General features: G+C 39.7%; 1 long non-coding RNA gene and 1 pseudogene across 1 annotated transcript; one reads left to right on the top strand and one right to left on the bottom strand.

Moving 5' to 3' along the window:
- Positions 1 to 8,050: 8,050 nt before the first annotated feature.
- Positions 8,051 to 9,156, top strand: LOC104089655 (uncharacterized). Its single transcript, XR_684793.4, has 2 exons — positions 8,051 to 8,514; positions 8,622 to 9,156. It is a non-coding gene; the product is annotated as an uncharacterized lncRNA (long non-coding RNA).
- A 10,171-nt stretch (positions 9,157 to 19,327) lies between these two features.
- LOC104089656 (receptor-like protein Cf-9 homolog) lies at positions 19,328 to 21,439 on the bottom strand (annotated as a pseudogene).
- Between the last annotated feature and the right edge of the window lie 389 nt (positions 21,440 to 21,828).

Below are 21,828 nucleotides of genomic sequence, written 5' to 3'. Positions count from 1 at the left end.
CAAAGCTTCCTCTGAAAATCCCTCGAAAAATCGCCAAATTCTGAGCTCTCAAGTCCAAAAACGAAGAATAAAACCAAACCCTCGAATTTCTCTTTTCTGCCCAGGCGTGACCGCACTTGCGACATAATTAGCCGCATCTGCGCGACCGCAGGTGCGCACATCCAAACCACACCTGCGCTTCTCTCGCTTCTGCGGAGCCGCTGATGCGCACAAATTCTCCGCACCTGCGGAGACTGTCAAGTCCAGCTCTTATCGCACCTGCGCCCTAACTTTCGCATTTGTGGGCATCGCATATGCGGAATTTTCCTCGCACTTGCCACCCCTGGTACTCCTTCACTTTTTCCGCTTTTGCGCTTGCCTCTCCACACGTGCGCTTCCGCACCTGCGGTCTCTTCACCGCAGGTGCGAAAATACCAGAAGCCTGAAGACTTAGCAGTAACACAAATCAAACTTTTAATCCATTAAGCACCTGAAACTCACCCGAGGCCCCCCGGGACCTCAACTAAACATACCAACCAATCCCAAAACACCATACGAACTTAGTCGAGCCCCTAAATCACATCAACTAGCGTTGAAACTATGCATCGCACCATGAATCAAACTTATAAATTTTTAAATCATTCAACTTCTAAAACTCGTGCCGAAACCTATCAAATTAACCCGAAATGACGTCAAATTTTGCAGGCAAGTCCCAAATAACATAACGGAGTTGTTCCAACTCTCGGAATCGCATTCCGACCCCGATATCAAAAAGTCCACTTCCGGTCCAAAATCTCCAAAAATTCGACTTTTGCCATTTTAAGCCTAAATCAGCTACAGACCTCGGATTTACAGTCCGTACATGCTCCTAAGTCCAAAATCACCCATCGGAGCTAATGGAACTGACGAAACTCCATTCCGGAGCCGTCTTCACATAGTTCCGACTACGGTCAAAATCCTAAGACTTAAGCTTCCGTTTTAGGGACTAAGTGTCCTAAATCACTCCGAAACAACTGGTAACCGAATTCAACCATGCACGCAAGTCAATACACATAATATGCAGCTTCTCAGGGCCTTATGCCGCCGAACGAGACTTAAATTCTCAAAACGACCGGTCGGGTCGTTACATCCTTTCCCTCTTAAACAAACGTTCGTCCTTGAACGTGCTAAGCATCGCCTCGAAGGCTTGAAATCACTGAAAGCAGATATTCAATATACACCCGTGGGTGACCCCACGTCACCCCAATCCACATAAGCCTGACGATACCATCTCAACTGTAATTTATCCTTTCTATCAACACCGATAAGCCTTAGAGTTAAAATTCTCACCTTCCAATTATCTTTAAAAGACCCGATTCTAAATCTATTACCGATATCAGTATTAACCAGCTGTAACAACTCATGACTACACCCACAAGGTACGACCACACAATAAGACACACCACATATAGGCCCATAATAACATTTCTGATCACAATAGCTACCCAAAATCAAAACCAGCACCGACAATTAGACCCATATCCGTTAATAACCCGTTTCAAACCTCCACAACGCTGACGATGATGAAAGAAACATGAAGACCTCATAACTATACACCAGAATCAACAAGTCACAACTAACACCACCGGGCATACACCCCGCAAGCCAAAACTCAAGAAGCACATAACGAAATTGACTAAATATGTAAAGAGAAACACATAAGATAAATATCAAACAAGCCCGACAGGCACAACTTTCTAACAATACCCTACTACGAATCAATTCAAAAGGAAAAATCAAAGTACATGAACAAATCATAAGGATCTCATCCTGGTATCACCCTCCACCGCGGCACGCAGCCTGGCTCAAACATATTAAATCACATGGAGTCGCGAGGGTCTCGCCCTCAACTCTGAATCACATGTCGAATACGCATTATACCAATGGAAATCCTCCACTAACTCAATTCTGCCAATAAAATCTCAACACTTGCTAAATTCTCACCCCGTAGAGTATCAAACCACAAATTATAACCAAGTTACTCAGAAATCACATCAAACATGCCATAATGGACAATATGAATTCACTTATAGTCTCGTAATAATGAATAGAAACAAACGATAGACATGGGCTACCACTCATAGAGTCTCCCAACAGGGGTAAACACCTAAACATAATACTAAGTCATAAACTCACCCATAGGTGGGACAACAAGTAGGGGAACTCGCCCCGATAAGCAGGACCGAAACAAAATACGAATGGTGCCCCTCTGTAACAAATCAAAAGCATATATGTATGACATCATCTGGCACAGTGGCCTCAATCCTACTATATGAAACACATCAACGGGTCGGGTCTTCCCCTCTTGGGCGCCTTCTACTCGCATGAATACTCCGTTGTGACATGCATGTCCGGAGTCTAGGACAATCTCTCACCCTGTGGCTGGTATCCCCACACTCGAAGCAACCTCTCTGCTGACGTGGTTGTGGGAACTGTGCGGTACGAGTACTCTGAGACCCATGAGCACCTGAAACACTGTGCGAAGCCTGAAGTGCAAACTGAACTGGCTGACCCACAAAACCTCTACCATGTCGTACCCTGCCTCCAAAATAAGGACCAGTAGATCTCTCCGGTCTACGAGGCCTCCTCACCTTCCTGTCTTCTCTCTCGTGGCCTCACCTATCTTCTCTCTCCTGGTCCCACATGCCCTTTACTCGACAGGTGATCCCTACCACCTGATGAAACAAAATATCTGACTATAACTCACGAGCCATGCTGAACCGAATATCATGCCTGAGTCCCTCAATATATCTACGGACATGCTCTCTAACTGTGGAGACCAAAGCAGGTGCATGCCTGGCCAAATCGCTGAATCTCACGGCATACTTTGACACTGACATAGTGCCCTGGCGCAGCTGCTCAAACTCCTCGCGCCATGCATCTCGAAGGGATTGAGGTACAAACTCTCTCAGGAACATCTCTGAAAACTGAACCCATGTAAGTGAAGCTAACTCGGCTGAGCTACCCAACTCATATGCCCGCCACCACTGGTAAGCCGCTCCTCTGAGCTGGAATGTAGTAAAAGCAACCCCGCTCGTTTCCACAATACCCATAGTACGGAGAATGCGGTGATACTCCTCCAAAAAACCCTGTGCACTCTCTGAAGGCAAACCACTAAATGTAGGAGGGTCATATTTATTGAACCTTTCAAGTCTAAGCTGCTCTTCCTTAGATGCTGCTGCCCTGACCACGGGTTGAACTAGGACCACAGGCTGTGTCGCCATGACACCTGGAACCTGACCAACATGAACTCGCTGCTCTGGGGTGTGGGCGGCGGGAGTTTGGGATCCTCCCCCAGTCTGTGAAATAGCTGGTGCAACCGGAATCAACCCCGCCTGAGCCAATGTACCAAATATGCTCAGGAACTGTGCTAAGGTCTCCTGAAATCCGGGGGTAACAGCAGGCGCCTCCAGTACCTGCTCCCCAACTAGAACTATTGGCGGCTCCTCAACTGCTGTCCTGGTAGATGCTCTGGTTGTGGCACTTACTCCTTGTTGGCCTCTGCCTCTGCCTCTGCCTCTGCCTCTAGCGATACCTGCTCCGAGAGCAGCGTCGTCGATAACTGCAGCTCTTGTCCTCACCATCTGTGAGAGAATGGAATGATAAAAGTTCAAACTCCGAGATTAATAAGCTCGCACGATAGGAATTAAAGAAGTGAAATTGTCCTAATAGTTCCGTAGCCTCTCGAAGATAAGTACAGACGTCTCCGTACCGATCCGCAAGACTCTACTAAACTCGCTTATGACTTGTAGCACCTATGAACCTAGAGCTCTGATACCAACTTGTAGGTGACTCTGAAGCCTGCGAACGCAACAACGGGTTTACCTTGAGTCTCCACAGCAACAGTCCACACAGCTAGCTAACGAACAAGTACCTGGATCTGCAAAAAAAATTGCAAAAGAGTAGCATGAGCACACCACAACGATGCCCATTAAGTATCAAGACTAACCTCGGTGGAGTAGTGATGAGGAACAGTCAAGACACCCACTGGTCTAATAAACCGAACAGATATAAGTACATGAATAACAGAAGTATGATGTCTACATAAAGACTATGCAATATGGCTCATAATACAGTAATGGCATTAAAGCAAGAAATAACAAGTATCAGCGGAATATCATGAAAATGACGCAGACAAAGTGAATAGCTCACAATTACAGCAAGGACAAGTAATAACTTAGTAATTACAACCGCTTTTATATTTGGTTTTAGTCAACAACTCCACGAGGTACCGGACCTCGGACAAATTCACAACTCACGGGTCTCAATACCTAAACCCTAACACTTGGCATCATTTGCCCTCATAACATCTCAAAACCACACTGACGACTCACGCGCCAATAGAGCCATTCTCACATAGAAGGCAAGTAAACAAGGTTGAGCATCTATGCTCAACAATATCAAGAACACCTCTTATCCGATAAGAGTGCTTAACTACGTGTATGCTTGTGCAAGTGTCCTAACATAGTCTATGCCAGCAAATAAGCATAAGGAAGAAGAAGAAGAACAGACAACACGTAGAATATTTTCTCCCAGCTTTCACGAGATAAATCTCACACAGGTACGTATACCACAGCACAAATATCAAAAACAAGAATGCCCCCAGGCCATAAATCATCACAAATCAATCCCTGACACAGCCCATCTTGTATCGCCACGTGTGTAATAGTAACATAAATGCCCCCTTGTCTCGCCATACGTGCATAATAATATTACCACCTTATCTCGCCACATGCGCAATCCACACATGTATATATATATATATATATATATATATATATATATATATATATATATATATATATATATATATATATATATATATATCCTACTTTGTCACGCCGCATGTGCAAATATCAATAGTAACAATAGCACCGCAGAAACCTCGTGCAACCCCATAACAACAACCGCACGGCAGAAACCTCGTGCATCACCACAATAAATACAATAACAACAATGGCAATAATACAAAGTACGACAAGTAAATCAACTCAAGAACTTTTAAATCACAGGAAAATGTGAGACCAAATCACAAGGAATAACCACAGTCTGAAATGCTAGGCGTAAAGTAAACAACTCAACAAAGGAAAAACTAAGGTGTAGCAATGAATCCCACAATATACACTTCAATAACAGGGAAGCTAACATGAATCCAATAATGCCAAATAAAACAAGTCGACTAAGATATAAGATATCTACTTCTTTTAAGGTTGAGAAAATTACGAAGGATATTCAACAATTCAATTAAGGATAACAGCGGAAAAATAATCATAACCTCAATTAAGACTGAATAATTATAGGATGAAATAATATAAATTCCAAATAAAGATAAGCAGTTATGAAAAGATAGCATGGCTATAAAAGAGATAACAGTTTCAATTAAGGCGCATATGGAACAAGTAACGATAATAGTGGATCATGAAGTAATTTATTCTAATTAAGCAGGTAGATGTGAATCTAGTAATTTAGATATATAATCATAACAAGAACAGCTGCATATTCAATGAATACAAAGACCTAAGAACCCTAAAATGCCACTTTCCACAAATAAGTCTATGCACGCACTCGTTACCTCGTGTACACGGACTTCAATCAATATAGAAGACTCGAATCCTAAGGGAAAATCCCCCACACAAGGTTAGGCAAGATACTTACCTCGAATCAAGCTCAAACAATCGGTCATAATGCCTTCCCACGAATATCCGGCTCCGAATGGCCCAAATCTAGCCAAACACAATTGCATAATATGAATACAACAATAATAGACTTATCTAATTAATGAAATCAATATTTGAATAAAATTTCCGAAATTCGCCCTAAAAAGTCAACCCGGGGCCACGTCTCGGAATCGGGTAAAAATCACAAAATATGAACACTCATTCACTCACGAGTCCAACCATATAAGAATTACTCAAATTAGACCACAAATCCTCTTTCAAAACGCGAAATCTTTATTGAAGAAGTTCTCCCAATTTTTTCCAATTTCAACCCCAAAATCCGAAACTAAATGGAGAAAACAACTATAGATTAATGGAATACAACCAAAAACGAGTTTGGAATCATTACCCCAAAGCTTCCTCTGAAATCCCTCGAAATATCGCCAAATTCTGAGCTCTCAAATGCAAAAACGAAGAATGAAACCAAACCCTCGAATTTCTCTTTTCTGCCCAGGCGTGACCGCACCTGCGACATAATTAGCTGTATCTGCGCGACCGCAGGTGTGCACGTCCAAACCGCACTTGCGCTTCCTCTCTCTTCTGCGCGCCAAAATCCGCTTCTGTGGAGCCGCTAATGCGCACAAATTTTCCGCACCTGCGGAGACTGTCAAGTCCAGCTCTTCTCGCACCTGCGCCTCAACCTTCGCATTTGTGGGCATCGCAAATGCGAAATTTTTCTCGCACCTGCGACCCCTGGCACTCCTCCATTTTTTCCGCTTCTGCGCTTGCCTCTCCGCACGTGCGCTTCCGCACCTGCGGTCTCTTCACCGCAGGTGCGAAAATACCAGAAGTCTAAAGACTTAGTAGTAACACAAATCAAACTTTTAATCCGTTAAGCACCCGAAACTCACCCAAGGCCCCCCCGGACCTCAACTAAACATACCAACCAATCCTAAAATACCATACGAACTTAGTCGAGCCCCCAAATCACATCAATTAACGTAGAAACTACGCATCACACCATGAATCGAACTTAAAATATTTTAAATCTTTCAACTTGTAAAACCCGTGCCGAAACCTATCAAATCAACCCGGAATGACGTCAAATTTTGCAGGCAAGTCTCAAATGACATAACGGAGTTTTTCCAACTCTCGAAATCTCATTCGGGCCCCGATATCAAAACGTCCACTTCCGGTCCAAATCTCCAAAAATTCGACTTTCGCCATTTCAAGCCTAAATCAGCTACAGACCTCGGATTTACAGTCCGGACACGCTCCTAATTGCAAAATCACCCAATGGAGCTAGTGGAACCGACGAAACTCTATTCCGGAGTCGTCTTCACATAGTTCCGACTACCGTCAAAATTCTAAAACTTAAGCTTCCGTTTTAGGGACTAAGTGTCCCAAATCACTCCAAAATATCCGGTAACCGAATTCAACCATGCACGCAAGTCAATACACATAATATGAAGCTGCTCAGGGCCTTATGCCGCCGAACGAGACTTAAATTCTCAAAACGACCGACCGAGTCGTTACATTTACATTATGGGGTCGGGTTGCACGTCGTGACGGAATTTATTTGAAAGATTATATTGTGAGATCGGGTTGCACGCCGCAATGGAATTAATTAAAAGTTTACATTGTGAGATCGGGTTGCACGCAATAATAGAATTTATTTAAAGTTTATACTGAAGGATCGGGTTGTACGCCGCAATGAAATTTAATTGAAGGATTATATTGTGGGAATAAGTTGCACACCGCAATATAATGATAAAAGAAATAATTGATTGTTGATATGACTACCTGTCTTACCTCTGTGAGCACCTAATATTTGCCATAATATAAAATTACTCCTAAAAAATCCAAAAAATAGCTTTAAATTATTTTTCTATATTTTTTGCTTAGTTAGCTTTGTACGTATTCATGTTTGATGCATTTTTAAGTTGCATTTTAAATTCTAAAGAAAATATAATTTTTTTTTGAATTCTTACATTTTTAGATTTTAATTGCATAATTAATTGCATTTGTAAAACACTAAAATACCAAAAAATACATTAGTAACTCTACATGCATTTGTTAGTTAAATGAATTAGTTAATTGTAGAAAAATAGGTCATTAGGTTAATTTTGCAAATTTGTTGGAATCAGGAATGTTAAATAAATTGATTAGTCTTGCAAAATACAAAGAAAGAAAAGAGTAGGCTACTGGGTCTTTAATGTCGTTTGGACCATTTAATTTGAGGCCCAAAATCCAAATCTGTCCGTCCCAGCCCACTATCCAATACCCGGTCCAAATCCTTAACCACTGAGACCATGAAATGACGTAGTATCACCCAAATACTACGTCGTTTTCCCTTCCCATTTTCATTAAAACCTTCCCTTCCCCTTAACCCTAGTGGATCGGATGCCCTCCGCCATTTTCCTAACCCTAGCACCGCCCAAGACCCCTCCTCTAGCAGAGAGAACAGATGGACACCTCTCCTTCTAGACCAAACCTAGCCGCCACCCCCCACTCTCTCGTCCTCACCTCCTACACTCACCTCATCTCACTCACACACAGTTAGAAGCCCAGATTAGTAGCTAGGAATTCTGGAAATACAAATTTCCCGGATCTGAAACAAATACTCCAAAAATAAAAGCAAAAAATTAAAACAAAGAGATTTCAAAAGCTGTTTCCTCCTCTATTTGTTGCGGCACATTTTCTGTGATTTGAAAGATTGTTTTGAGCTTGGAAGTGCTAATCACTGCTGACTGTTGCTAGATCAGCCTTGCTGAGCTTCATCCTTACGGATTCTAGCCTTTATTTGGCTTTTCAAAATCTGTCTCCATTATGCCGATAGGTATGTGATTGCTCACCTGAACTTTTTCCTTTGAATGTATAAATAATGATCGAATTGCCTATTGTATCCATGTCTAATTTCACATATTCATTATGCTTTATTGCCAGATTTGTCTACATGTGAGTGTTCTGTTATAATCTAATTCTAAACTGACTGTTTGAAGCTGAAACTCTAAGGTGAAATCGTCCAAATGCTTTAATGCCATGTCACAGATTCAGCTTGTATACATACTTACTGCCGTCCATGCACTGATTTAATTTTTGATGAGTTTGAATTCCAGTTCATACCATTTCTGATATTGAAATTAATTGAGATTATAGCATAACCATTAGAGAATTAATTGATCCAATAAAACTCTGGAGTTAACTCAAGTGTTTGATTTTATAGTCGGGATCTCGTTCTGTTTCACATGGCACGTCTTATTGATTCAATGATAACAGTCTTCTATTGGTGGTTGCAAATTAAGAAATCAGTGTAGAAGGTCAGGAAGATTGGTGGGTCATCACTGTTTAGGCAGTTAGTCTCATTAGTTAGAGACTCGTGGTCAATTTTAGATAATATCTATAGACATACATGTAATTCATTCCACATTTGGTTGTATATTTGTTAATTTTGATTTGATGCAATTGGTTATTGATTTGAGAGTGTTTGAACACAAACAAGTTCAGATTTGAGAGGCTCAGCACATCTAAAATTTGTGAGCTGCACTTGGTCTACTTGAGATCTCATGTGCTTCCTTAGACAAACACAACCCATAATTGTATTAGCTTCCCCTAACCAACATTAATTTGGAAAGAAACATTCAATCACATTTGACAAATCTTTACTGTTTGTTCAACGTGAATTCATTCCTGGGAATCAAGGCTTTTGTTCCAACTTACTACTTCGTTTAATTTTCCCATTATTCACGTAGTCTTAAGCACTTTGAATGTTCGTGCCATTGCGACGTCCACATGAAATCCCAAATGTTTAAGCAAACTAATTAGTTAGTTCATGAATATGCGTAGAATGCTTTAAGCGCATTTTAATCTATTATCGTGATTATGTACATGTTCGCGTGACATAATTATGTTCTTTCACTAATAAATTAAAGTACGCGTTCGCGCGACTTTGGCAAAACAATTTTAAATTAATAAAGCGTGACTAATTATGTACACGTTCGCGTGACATGATTTTAGCGCCCCAAATAAAGTGGATTTACACACATGTGATCCGTTTCGAAGATAAATCCATAATTCAATAATTAAAAGCGGTAAAAAAGTAAATGTACATAGGTTCTAAAATAAGTAATTAAATAAATAAATTAAGCCGGGTATGAATAAAGCGACCGTGCTAAAACCACGGAATCCGAGAATGCCTAACACCTTCTCCCGGGTTAATAGAATTCCTTACCCGGTCTTCTGGTTTTCGCAGACTTTAAATAGAGTCAAAATTTTCTCGATTTGGGATTTAAAATAAACCAGTGTCTTAGGACACCATAAATATTCCAAGTGGCGACTCTGTAAATAAATAAATAATCTCATTTCGATTAATGTCACTTAAATTGGAAAACTCTCTTATCCCCTATCCCCCATTCGAGAAAAAGGAGGTGTGACAATCTCTATTCCTATAACAATAATAATAATAATTATTATTATTGTATAAATGGTAATGTAAGTGACATGCCTTAGCCTCGTTATTATTTTGTCGAAGTTAGGCTCGGCACTTACAGAGTTCATGGGGTCGGTTGTACTCATACTATACTCTGCATTACTTGTGCAGTTACGGAGTTAGTCCCAGCAGCGTATTGTACACTTGAGGTATAGCTGCACAGTGTTTGCAACTCTGAAGTCCATTTTTACTTTATCTTAGTTGTGTGCTTTCTTTCAGACAACTTTATTTTTATTCAGACTCTTATTTGTATTATTCTAGAAGTTTGTGCACTTGTGACACCAGTTTTGGGTTGGTATTTTGATATCGTTATTACTTTGGTTTGTTCACTTTAATTCAGACTTCATTCCAGTTGTTTGGTTTCTTTATTATTAATTAAAATGAAATGTTAAAAATGGTTTAAATTATTGTAACGTTAGCTTGCCCAGCAAGTGAAATGTTAGGCGACATCACCATCCCAAATGTGAGAATTTCGAGTCGTGACAAGTCGGTATCAGAGCACTAGGTTACCTAAGTCTCACGAGTCACAAACAAGCTTAGTAGAGTCTAAATGATCACTACGGAGACGTTTGTACTTATCTCTCAGAGGCTATGGAGTTTAGGAATAATTTCACTTCTATTCTTATATGTCGTGCGATTTTATTCTATCATTGATGATTGAACTCTTCTATTCTTATTCTCCCGCAAATAGTGAGAACACGCACTACACCTACAGTTGGACAGGAGCTGGAGGCCCCAGTGACAGCTGCAACTAGCGGCATATGCCGAGGCCGAGGTCGCGCCAGAAGCAAATCCCAGGAGTAATTATGGTAGAGGTCATCCTCCCAGGCCATTTTATTCAGCATTTCAGACATCTTACGGTGCTTCAGGGATTCATGGTCCTTAGATGCTCTGGGCAACCAACATTTAGTGCATATTAAGCTCCTATCAGTGTACTACCACTACAGCAGTTATCCGGCCAGTTCGGGTCAGCTTCAACTTTAGTAGCCACTGCATCAAGATATGTGCTATGAGTATGGGAACCTTGGTCATATCAGTAGGCATTTCCCTAGGTTGTCGAGCAGTAGATCTTAGCAGGATTCTCGTGCCATCATACCAACACCGATTGCTCCACCGCCCGCCCGCCAGCTAGGGATAAATGTCAGGTAGCTAGAGGTGGAGGTCAGACTGTTAGAGGTGGAGGTCAGCCATCTAGGGCCTATCCCAGAGATGTAGTTTAGAGTGGTGGGTCTTAGCCATAATTTTATGCTTTTCCAACTAGTCCTGAGGCCGAGTCATCTGATGCCGTGATCACAAGTATTGTTCCAATTTTCCATAGAGATGCTTAAGTTCTATTTGATCCAGGATCTACTTATTCCTATGTGTCCTCCTTCTTTGCTTCATATTTGGTTATGCCTCATGATCCTCTGAGTGCTTTTGTGCACGTGTCCACGCCGGTGAGAGATTCTATGGTTGTAAGTCATGTCTGTCATTCGTGTGTGGTTACTATAGGAAGTCTTGAAACTAGCGCAGATCTTCTACTTCTCGATATGGTAGATTTTGATGTTATCTTGGGGAAGGATTGGTTGTCACCTTATCACGTTATATTGGATTGTCATGCCAAGAAGGTAACCTTAGTCATGTCGGGGTTCCCTCGAATAGAGTGGAAAGGGACTTCTGGCAATTCCACCAGCAAGGTTATCTCTTATGTGAAAGCTCGGCGTATGGTCTAGAAGGGCTGTCTAGCTTATTTGGCTTATATTCGCAATCCCAGTGTGGATTTTCCTTCTATATATTCGGTCCCAGTTGTCCGTGAGTTTCCAGATGTATTTCCTACAGATTTGCCGGTGATGCCACCCGAAACAGACATTAACTTTTGTATTGATTTGACTCTGGGTACCCAGCCCATTTCTATTCCACCATAACGTATGGCCTCGCCGGAGCTAAAGAAATTGAAGGAGCAGTTACAAGACTTGCTTGACTAGGGATTCATTAGACCTAGCATCTCACCTTGGGTGCATTAGTGTTATTTGTAAAGAAAAATGATGGTTTAATGTGGACGTGTATAGATTATCGACAGCTGAACAAGGCTACTATCAAGAACAAGTATCCGTTAATAAGTGTGGATGTTCCTTATATATATTCGGTCCCAGTTGTCCTTGAGTTTCCAGATGTATTTCCTACAGATTTGCCGTGGATGCCACCCGAAAGATACATTGACTTCTGTATTGATTTGACTTCGGGCACCCAGCCCATTTCTATTCCACTATACCGTATGGCCCCGCCGGAGCTAAAGGAATTGAAGGAGCAGTTACATGGCTTGCTTGACCAGGGATTCATTAGACCTAGTGTCTCACCCTGGGGTGCATCAGTGTTATTTGTAAAGAAGAAAGATGGTTCAATGCGGATGTGTATAGATTATCGGCAGTTGAACAAGACTACTATCAAGAACAAGTATCCGTTACCAAGAATTGATGACTTATTCGACCAGCTTCAGGATGCCAAGGTTTTTTCGAAGATTGATTTGAGGTCTGGTTGCGATCAGTTGAAGATTAGGGCATCCGATGTCCCTAAGCCACCTTTTAGACTCTGTATGGGCATTACGAATTCCTAGTGATGTCCTTTGGGCTGGCAAATGCCACAACAACATTTATGGATTTTATGAACCAAGTGTTCAATCCCTATTTGGATTCTTTTGTGGTTGTATTCATTGATGATATTTTAATTTACTCCAGTAGTTAAGAGGAGCATGAGCAGCATCTTCAGATTATGCTTCAGACTTTGAAGAATAATCAGTTATATGCCAAATTTTCAAAATACGAATTTTGGTTAGACTCAGTTGCTGTTTTGGGGCATGTTGTATCGGCAGAAGGCATAAAAGTGGATCCTAAGAAGGTTCAGGCAGTTTAGAATTGGCCTAGACCTACTTCAGCTATAGAGATCCGGAGTTTCCTAGGTTTGGCAGGTTATTACCGCCGGTTTGTGGAGGGGTTTTCATCCATAACATCCCATTAACCAAATTGACCCTGAAGGGTGCCCTATTCAGATGGTCATAGGAGTGTGAGTTGAGCTTTCAGAAGCTCAAGACTGCTTTGACTACAATGCCAGTGTTGGTATTGCCCACATGTTCAGGATCTTATACGGTGTATTGTGATGCATCTCGCGTTGGGCTCGGTGTAGTATTAATGCAAGATGGCAGGGTGATTTCTTATGCGTCACAGTAGTTAAAAGTTCATGAGAAGAATTCCCTTGTTCATGACTTAAAATTGGCAGCCATTGTTCATGCGCTGAAGATTTGGAGGCATTACCTTTACGGTGTCTCGTGTGAGGTATTCACTGATCATCGTGATCTAAAGTATTTGTTCAAATAAAAAGATCTTAATTTGACGCAGATGAGATGGTTGGAGCTGTTGAAAGACTATGATATCACCATTTTGTATCACCTTGGGAAGGCAAATGTGGTGGCTGATGCTTTGAGTAGAAAGGCTGTGAGTATGGGCAGCCTTACATATATTCCGGTTAGTGAGAGTCCATTAGCTGCAGATGTTCAGACTTTGGCCAATCAGTTCGTGAGGTTAGATGTTTAGAGTACAGTCGGGTCCTAGCTTGCACAGTCGCTCGGTCTTCTTTGTATAAGTGTATCAGAGAGAGACAATATGATGATTCTCATTTGCTTGTCCTTAAGGACACCATGCAGCACGGTGGTGCCAAGCAAGTTGCTATGGGGGAGGATGGAGTTCTATGGATGCAAGGTCGTATTTGTGTGCCTAATGTGGATGGGCTTCGAGAATTAATTCTGGAGGTGGCCCACAGTTCCCGGTATTCTATTCATCCGGGTGTTACCAAAATGTATCAAGATTTGCGGAAACATTATTGGTGGAGGAGAATGAAGAAGGATATAGTTGGATATGTAGCTCGGTGTCTAAATTGTCAGTAAGTTAAGTACGAGCATCAGAGACCTGGTGGTTTGCTTCAGAAGTTAGAAACTCCTGAGTAGAAGAGGGATCATATCACTATGGATTTTGTTGTTGGGCTCCCACAGACCAGGTCAACACATTTCATTCCAGTAGCAGTTACCTATTCTTCAGAGCGGTTAGCGGAGATTTACATCTGCGAGATTGTCCGCCTTCACGGTGTGCCCATGTCTATCATTTCTGCTCGAGGTATGCGGTTCACCTCACACTTCTGGAGGGTTGTACAACGTGAGTTAGGCACGTGGGTTGAGTTGAATACAACATTTCATCCTCAGACGGACGGACAATTCGAGCGCACTATTCAAATATTGGAGGATATGCTTCGCGCATTCAGATTGCGAAGTTTGCCTATAATAACAGCTACCCGTCGCCAGTTGGTTGGTTTGAACCGGGAGAGGCTCGGTTGTTGGGTACCAATTTGGTACAGGATGCCTTGGATAAGGTCGATACTATTCAGGATTGACTTCACACAGCTCAGTCTAGGCAAAAGAGTTATGTCGACCGTAAAGTTCATGATGTTGCATTCATGGTTGGAGAAAGAATATTGCTCCGGGTTTCACCTATGAATGGTGTAATGAGGTTCGGAAAGAAGGAAAAGTTTAGCCCTAGGTAAATCGGACCCTTTGAAATTTTTGAAACGGTGGATGAATTATCCTACAGGCTTGCTGTTGCGACCAAACACACTCACGCAAGTATACGCGGTCGTCAAGTAATAGAGTAGTGAATAAAGTATCGTTCCCATGAAGACTTATGATTAACTTTTGACTAATTCAAACTCAAATAGCTTATCGATTCAAGCGATTTCTTATAAAATAGATAATTGTCTAATTTACTACCTAAAGACTATCAAGTAAAGACTTACTAGAAATCAACACAACACTTAAATAGTTTTAAATAAAAATCAATGGGAGATAATATTCCAGGATCACGGGTTATCTAACAATCATGTTGCATTCTTAGCTTAAAATAACTAATTGATTTATCTGGATTGTTGGTTGACAGGGTTGATATTACTCATAAGAATCTGTCGAACCCTTACTCGCCTATTCAAGCTAACTTAATACCTATATGTCTATGGAATTAAGATTAACAAGCACGCATTAACCTGTATTGCAACCGAGCAAGACAATTAGGTATATGTCTATCCCAATTGCGAATCCGTTCCCCGATGCCCGGGTTTAAGAACTTGCTCTATTTCATTCTATATGCAATCTAGAGTTCCCACTTTCGATTTCAACTCTAGATTCGTAGATAGTATTTTACTGTTAGCTACTCAGCAAAATAATTAAAAATAGAATTAAATAAATTAAACTTCAAACATCAACATTCATGTATACCCATGACCCTAGAACAATAGGGTTCTTAGCCACTCATGTTCATGCAATCATCAAATAACTCACAAGAGTGCATAATAATCAATAAAAGAAGGAAAAATAAGAACTCAAGATGAATTCTGTGGTTCCCCAGCTTTGTCGTGCCTTTTTTTCCTCTTCCCAATATGTTAGATGCCCTAAAAGAGGCGTTTTTGGCTTATATATTGTGTACAAAAGTCGTGGGCCAAAGTTCTCTTATTCTTAATCCGACTTGGCTACAGGGATTGATGCTGGGGTGGATGCGTCTCATCCACCTCGTCTTCCACTTCTCAGCTTCGCATGCTAGGGTGGATGCGTCGCATCCACCCTTTGTTCCTCCTTCTCAGCTTTGCCCAGGTGCGGATGCTATGGCGGATGCTATGGGCCGACTTTACTGCTAAGGGTGCACGAAATTTGATTTTTTTCTCTAGATTGGATGCGACGCATCCAATCCCTCTTCCTCTACATAGAGCACATTTTCTTCATATTTTTGCACTCCAAACACCCTAATTCATCACACACAACTCAATTAGTCATAAAACCAATAATTAAACCATGTTGGGCATTTTAAGGATCAAATAGCATCAAAAAGCGATTAAAACATGGGTAAAGTAACATCAACACATATCGAAATATGCCCAACATTACTTGTACTACCACCTAGTTTATCAGTAGTTCATCCGGTGTTCCATGTGTCTGCTCCGGAAATATCATGGTGATCCGTCCTATGTGTTAGATTTCAACTCAGTCCAACTGGACAAAGATTTGACTTATGAGGAAGAGCCGGTGACTATTCTACCCCGACAGGTCCAACAGTTGAGGTTTAAGAGTTATCCATCATTTCGAGTACAATAGAGAGGTCAACAAGTTGAAGCATCTACCCGGGAGTCCGATTCCGACATGCGGAGTAGATATCCATACCTTTTCACCAGCTCAAATACTTTTCTAATTCCATTCGAGGACGAACGTTTGTTTTAGATGTGGAGAATGTGATGACCCGATAGGTAATTTTTAAATTTAACATTCAATTCTGTGCTCTAAGACCTCGAATAGAACCATTCAACATTCCTCGACTTGCGTGCGCAATCCTTATATTTTTCTGGAAAACGTTTGTGTAAAAAATTGATTAAAATGTGAAATAGTGCTTTAAAACTCATTTAAGTTGACTTCGGTCAACGTTTTAAGCAAACGGACACGGATCAGTATTTTTTTACGGTACCGGTGGGTCCGTATCGTAATTTGGGACTTGGGCGTATGCGCGGAATCAAATTCGAAAGTCTCTAGCTCGAATTATCGCCATTTCACGAAAACTAGAAACTTAAAGGTTAAAAGAATTCCAAAGTTTGACCGTAGATTTGACTTTGTCGATATCGGACTCAGGTTGAGATTCCGAGAGTTGGAATAGCTGTGTTATGTCATTTGGAACTTACCTGCTAATTAGAGGTTATTACAGATTGATTGACATGTTTCAATGCTAGTTATAGAATTGAAAATTTTATAAACTCATAAGTCCGAATCGAGATGCGATTCGTAGTATCGATGTTGTTTGATATGATTTGAGACCTCGAGTAGGTCCGCGTTATGTTACAAGACCGCTTGGTATATTTGAACGTGGTTCCGAGTGGCTCAGGTGAGTTTTGGGGTGGTTTCGGACCATTTCTAAGCCATCACGATATGCAGTGCGATCGCGTGGAACTGGAGGCTATCACGATGAGTAAATTGGTAAAAATTGCCCAGTGAATCGCGATCGCGTAGAGAAAAATCTTGTTATCACTAACCCGCATTTGAAAGCTTATATCTTGCAATCTATAAAGAATTTGGAGATGATCCAAAATTAAAAGTTGTAACCCGATGTCTAGTTTTCAGTAAATCAAACCATTTGTCACTTGGAGTTTTGTACAAACTGTTATGACCAATACATTATATGATGTTTGAGAAGAATTTGGGAAGAGTTATAGAAGTTTGTGCTTTGCGATCGCGAGGAAATGGCCGCGATCGCATATAGTAGAAATGATCTGGATATTGTTTTGCTTGGCGATCGCGAAGAATTTTCCATGATCTCGAAGGATAAATACCTAGGCAGTAGAACTTACGTTCTGAAAATGGGTTTTTGACGATTTGAAGCACGGGGAGACGCTATTTTCGGGAGATTTTCAAGAAAAACATCGGGGTAAAAGTTTCTAACTCAATTTTGGTTAAATTATACGAATCTATTGTTGTTTTTATCAACAAATTAGTATTTTGGGTTGAAAATAATAGAAATTTCAGAGATTTTATTTGAGGATTTGAAGGCCGAGTTGTGATTGAATTTGAATAATTTTGGTATGGTTGAACTTGTAACGGTATAGGTGTTCAGATTCCGTAAATATTCTTTGGGTTCCGAAAAGTGAGTCTCATGTTGACTTTTGGTTGACTTTTTTTAAAAATGACTTAAATTTAGTCTCTTTCGAATTTTGAATAATTTCTAAAGCTCAAATTGAATTGTTGGTAAATAAATTGCTAGGTTTGATTGGCTTGGAGACTAATTCGAAAAGAAAATCTGTAGTCGTGGTTAACCTTGACTTGATAGAATAAAACCCTCGAACTATGTGTTATGTAAATTACATTTGTAACAACATATAGACAAGGTGACGAGTGTCTATACGTCGTTAAATTGCTTGTTTCCATGTTTTTACGTATTTCACTAATTGCCTCATTTCATGAATTGATTGTTATATTAAATGTTTCTCTTATTTTCATTGCCTACTATTATGCTTGATTTCATGCCTTAATTGCTACCTGCTTATTTGATTTTTGTGTCATAATTGCTACTTGATAATTAGCATTTCATATATTAAATTGCCCATCTTCTCCTTGATTCTACACTTATTTGTTACTTGCCCCTATTTGTTTCCTACATAATTTATAATTGTTGTATACATTGTTGCTTAATAGTTTCATATTAATTATGACATTTATTGAAGTTGTCTTACGTATAAGTGTTGTTAATTTACATTGTGGGATCGGGTTGCATGCCGCAATAGAATTAATTGAAAGTTTACATTGTGTGATCAGATTGCACGCCACAACATAATTTATTTAAAGTTTATATTGAAGAATCGGGTTGCACGCCGCAACAGAATGATAAAAGAAATAATTTATTGTTGATATGACTTACTTGTCTTATCAATATTATTATTATTATTATTATTATTATTATTATTATTATTATTATTGTGTATAGGTTTCGTCACTAATTCGTCGAGGTTAGACTTGGCACTTCAAGAGTACATGGGGTCGGTTGTACTCATACTATATTTTGTACTTTTTGTGCAGATACCGGAGTTGGTCCTAGCGGCGTACTGTAGACTTGCTCGGATTCTGTTACCAGAGGAGACTTGAGGTATAGCTGCACAACGTTTGTAGCTCTGAAGTCCCCTTCACCTTTATCTTAGTTGTGCGCTTTCTTTCAGATAACTTTTTTTTATTCAAACCCTTATTTGTATTATTCTAGAAGCTTGTGCACTTGTGACACCAGTTCTGAGATGCTATTTCGACATCGCTATTACTTTGGTTTGTTCACTTTAATTCGGACTTCATTCCAGTTGTTTGGTTTCTTTATTATTAATTAAATGAATTGTTAAAAATAATTAAAATTATTCTAGCGTTGGCTTGTCTAACAAGTGAAATGTTAGGCGCTATTACGGTTCCGATGGTGGGAACGAATCGGGTTGTGACATGCATGTTCGAATTTGAAGCACTTGTTATTGGATCACTTATTGAAGTTAGCCCTGTAATCACAACTTCCAACTATTATGGTATAGATTTGAAATTTTTGGCACATAATTCCCCCTCAGTTTAATCCATTTCAACTTCTACTAATCAAATAATTTGGGTTTAAAATATATATTGGAAAGAAAAATACATGCATTACAGAGCATTCGGTCAATTGCTGATATAAGAAAATTATGAAAACTAAGATGTTGATAGTTGCAATAAACAAACGATCAATGTAGAATTTAACTTCAATACCGGAATTTTTAACTTCTCTAGAAGCAAATAATTTCATCTTATGTAGTGCCTTTGATGGGCTCGCTGCTTCTTTCGCCTTCTCATAGTGATTTTGTGTTCTAGTTTTTCAGCAATCCAAGAAAGCCAGTTGGGAGTTCGAGCTGAAAGCATGAAATATGCTATGGATAATCCAATGATTAGTCCACTTCCATATCCCATAAGAGCAGCTTTCCAAAAATCATTGAGAAATTCAGAAGTCCTTTCTTGATCATCTAGCACAGATACTGTATTATTTGTCTATGATATCCTATCTTTTTCACAACCTTTTGAAATCGAAAATCCATGTAATCCATCATTACCTTCATATGAATTCTTCTGAAATGTTGCAAATTGATGTCCTTGAGGGAGGCACCCTTCGAGATAATTATAGGAAAGATTTAAGATTTCAAGATATATGATCTGAGAAGCAAGTTGTTCTGGTATATTTCCTACTAGTTGGTTAATTGAAAGGTCCAATGATTCAACCGAAGATAAATCTCCGAGTGAGGGTGGTATGTGACCTTGCAACCGATTATGAGATAAATTCAAAACCCGAAGTGCAATAAGATCTCCCATAATACTTGGAATATGTCCTTCAAATTTGTTACTTGAAAGATCAATAGCGGTGTAAACTGTCAAAATGCTAACAAGTTCAAGCTCCAATCCCTTGGTTAAAACTGTTATGGAATCTTGGTAATATTCGTCTCCAAATTATCCGTGAAGGCATTGTAAGAGAGATCTAAGATTCGAAGCTTAGGAAACAAATTCTCAATTCTTGATGTTCTGATGGGTCCGTGCAATTTATTCGATCTCAAGCTTAAAACTTGCAGCTTTGGAAGAGTTCCCAACCACATCGAAGATGTGTCGTTGAGGTGATTATCTCCTAAATCAAGAAGTTGCAACTTTTTTGCAATTGGCCAAAGATAGAGGGATTTCTCCCTCTAGTTCATTGCCACGCAAGTTTGAAGCTTTTGAGTACACTTCTAGTGCTAAAAGTTGTTGGAAGAGTCCTAGAAAGATTGTTGTGGTGCATATCCAAAACCTAAAGATAATCACTCATGTTGTCAAAACATTGCGGAATTTCTCCCTTCAGATTGTTTCTACCCAAATCTAGAATTTGTAGAGATGTTATATTGCAAATAGACGAAGGAATCTCTCCATTAAGATTATTTTGTGACAGCATCAAAACATAAAGGCGACTGATATTACTTGAGCATTGCAGAATTTTTCCCTTCAGGTTGTTTCTCTTCAAATGCAAAATATTCAATAATGTCAAATTGCAAATAGATGATGGAATTTCCTCAGTGAGATTATTTTTAAGGAGAAATAGAAATTGCAAGTTTCTCAAATTCCCCAATGAAGCAGGAATAGAACCATCTAGAGCATTATTACTCAAAACAAGTTCAGTAAGAGACCTTAGGTGACCTATTTCTCCTGGAATGGAACCATTTAAATGGTTTTTCCATATATAGAGGATCTGAAGCTTGGCTAGTGAGCCGATTTGTGATGGGATTGCTTGATATATGATTGGACGACAAGTCAAGATAGACAAGATTTGTAAGTTTACCAATTTGAGGTGGAATGGTGCCAGAGATATTGTTCGTGTAAAGAACTACATATTCAAGAAAAGGAAGAGATGAAAATGGAAAATCATAGAGTGTATCAATAATACGAGCATTTGTGATATTCAACCTGTTACCCTGCCATTAAAGCATACAACTCCATACCAGTCCTTACTTGCATTAGAACTTAGTTTCCATGAAGCCAATAAGGAATTGTTCTGATTTTGGAAAGTTGCTTTCCATTTTAGGAGTGCAGTTGCTTCCTCAGGGGAAGCAAAAGTAACTGTGAAGAGGTAGAAAAGAGCGAAAAAATTAAGTAAAGAAAATAATTTGGGAACCATCATTTTGAGTTGGATTATTTTGGTTTTTGATCGATGAAATTGGTGCAGGGTGTAGTTTTATATTATAGTAAATCATGAGTACAAGACTTGCGTGTAAAATAGGGCGTAGAATCAGAAAGACTTCCAAGTCAATGAGTCTTTGTCTCACTCTCCGGAGGAAAGTAATTAGGTCATGGAATTATTAAATTGTGTTTGGCGATTACCTTTCAATTGGTCAAAGCTTAAATAAAGTTGTGAATATATATCTCACTTTTAATTCGGTATGTTTATTTTATTTTATTTTGAAGTTAACCAAAACGCGAAACCATAGTCGCTATATAATACCACTCGGGTCCATAATAAATGATTTTTTTGCCTTTGGCATACCCATTAAAAAAATATTAACTCCTAAAAAATAAATAAATTTTTTGACTAAATTACTCTTAAT

The sequence above is a fragment of the Nicotiana tomentosiformis genome, chromosome 12, assembly GCF_000390325.3.
Source record: "Nicotiana tomentosiformis chromosome 12, ASM39032v3, whole genome shotgun sequence".
Lineage (NCBI taxonomy): Eukaryota > Viridiplantae > Streptophyta > Magnoliopsida > Solanales > Solanaceae > Nicotiana > Nicotiana tomentosiformis.
Note: the sequence above shows the minus strand (reverse complement) of the source record. Positions and strands in the feature narration are given on the sequence as shown.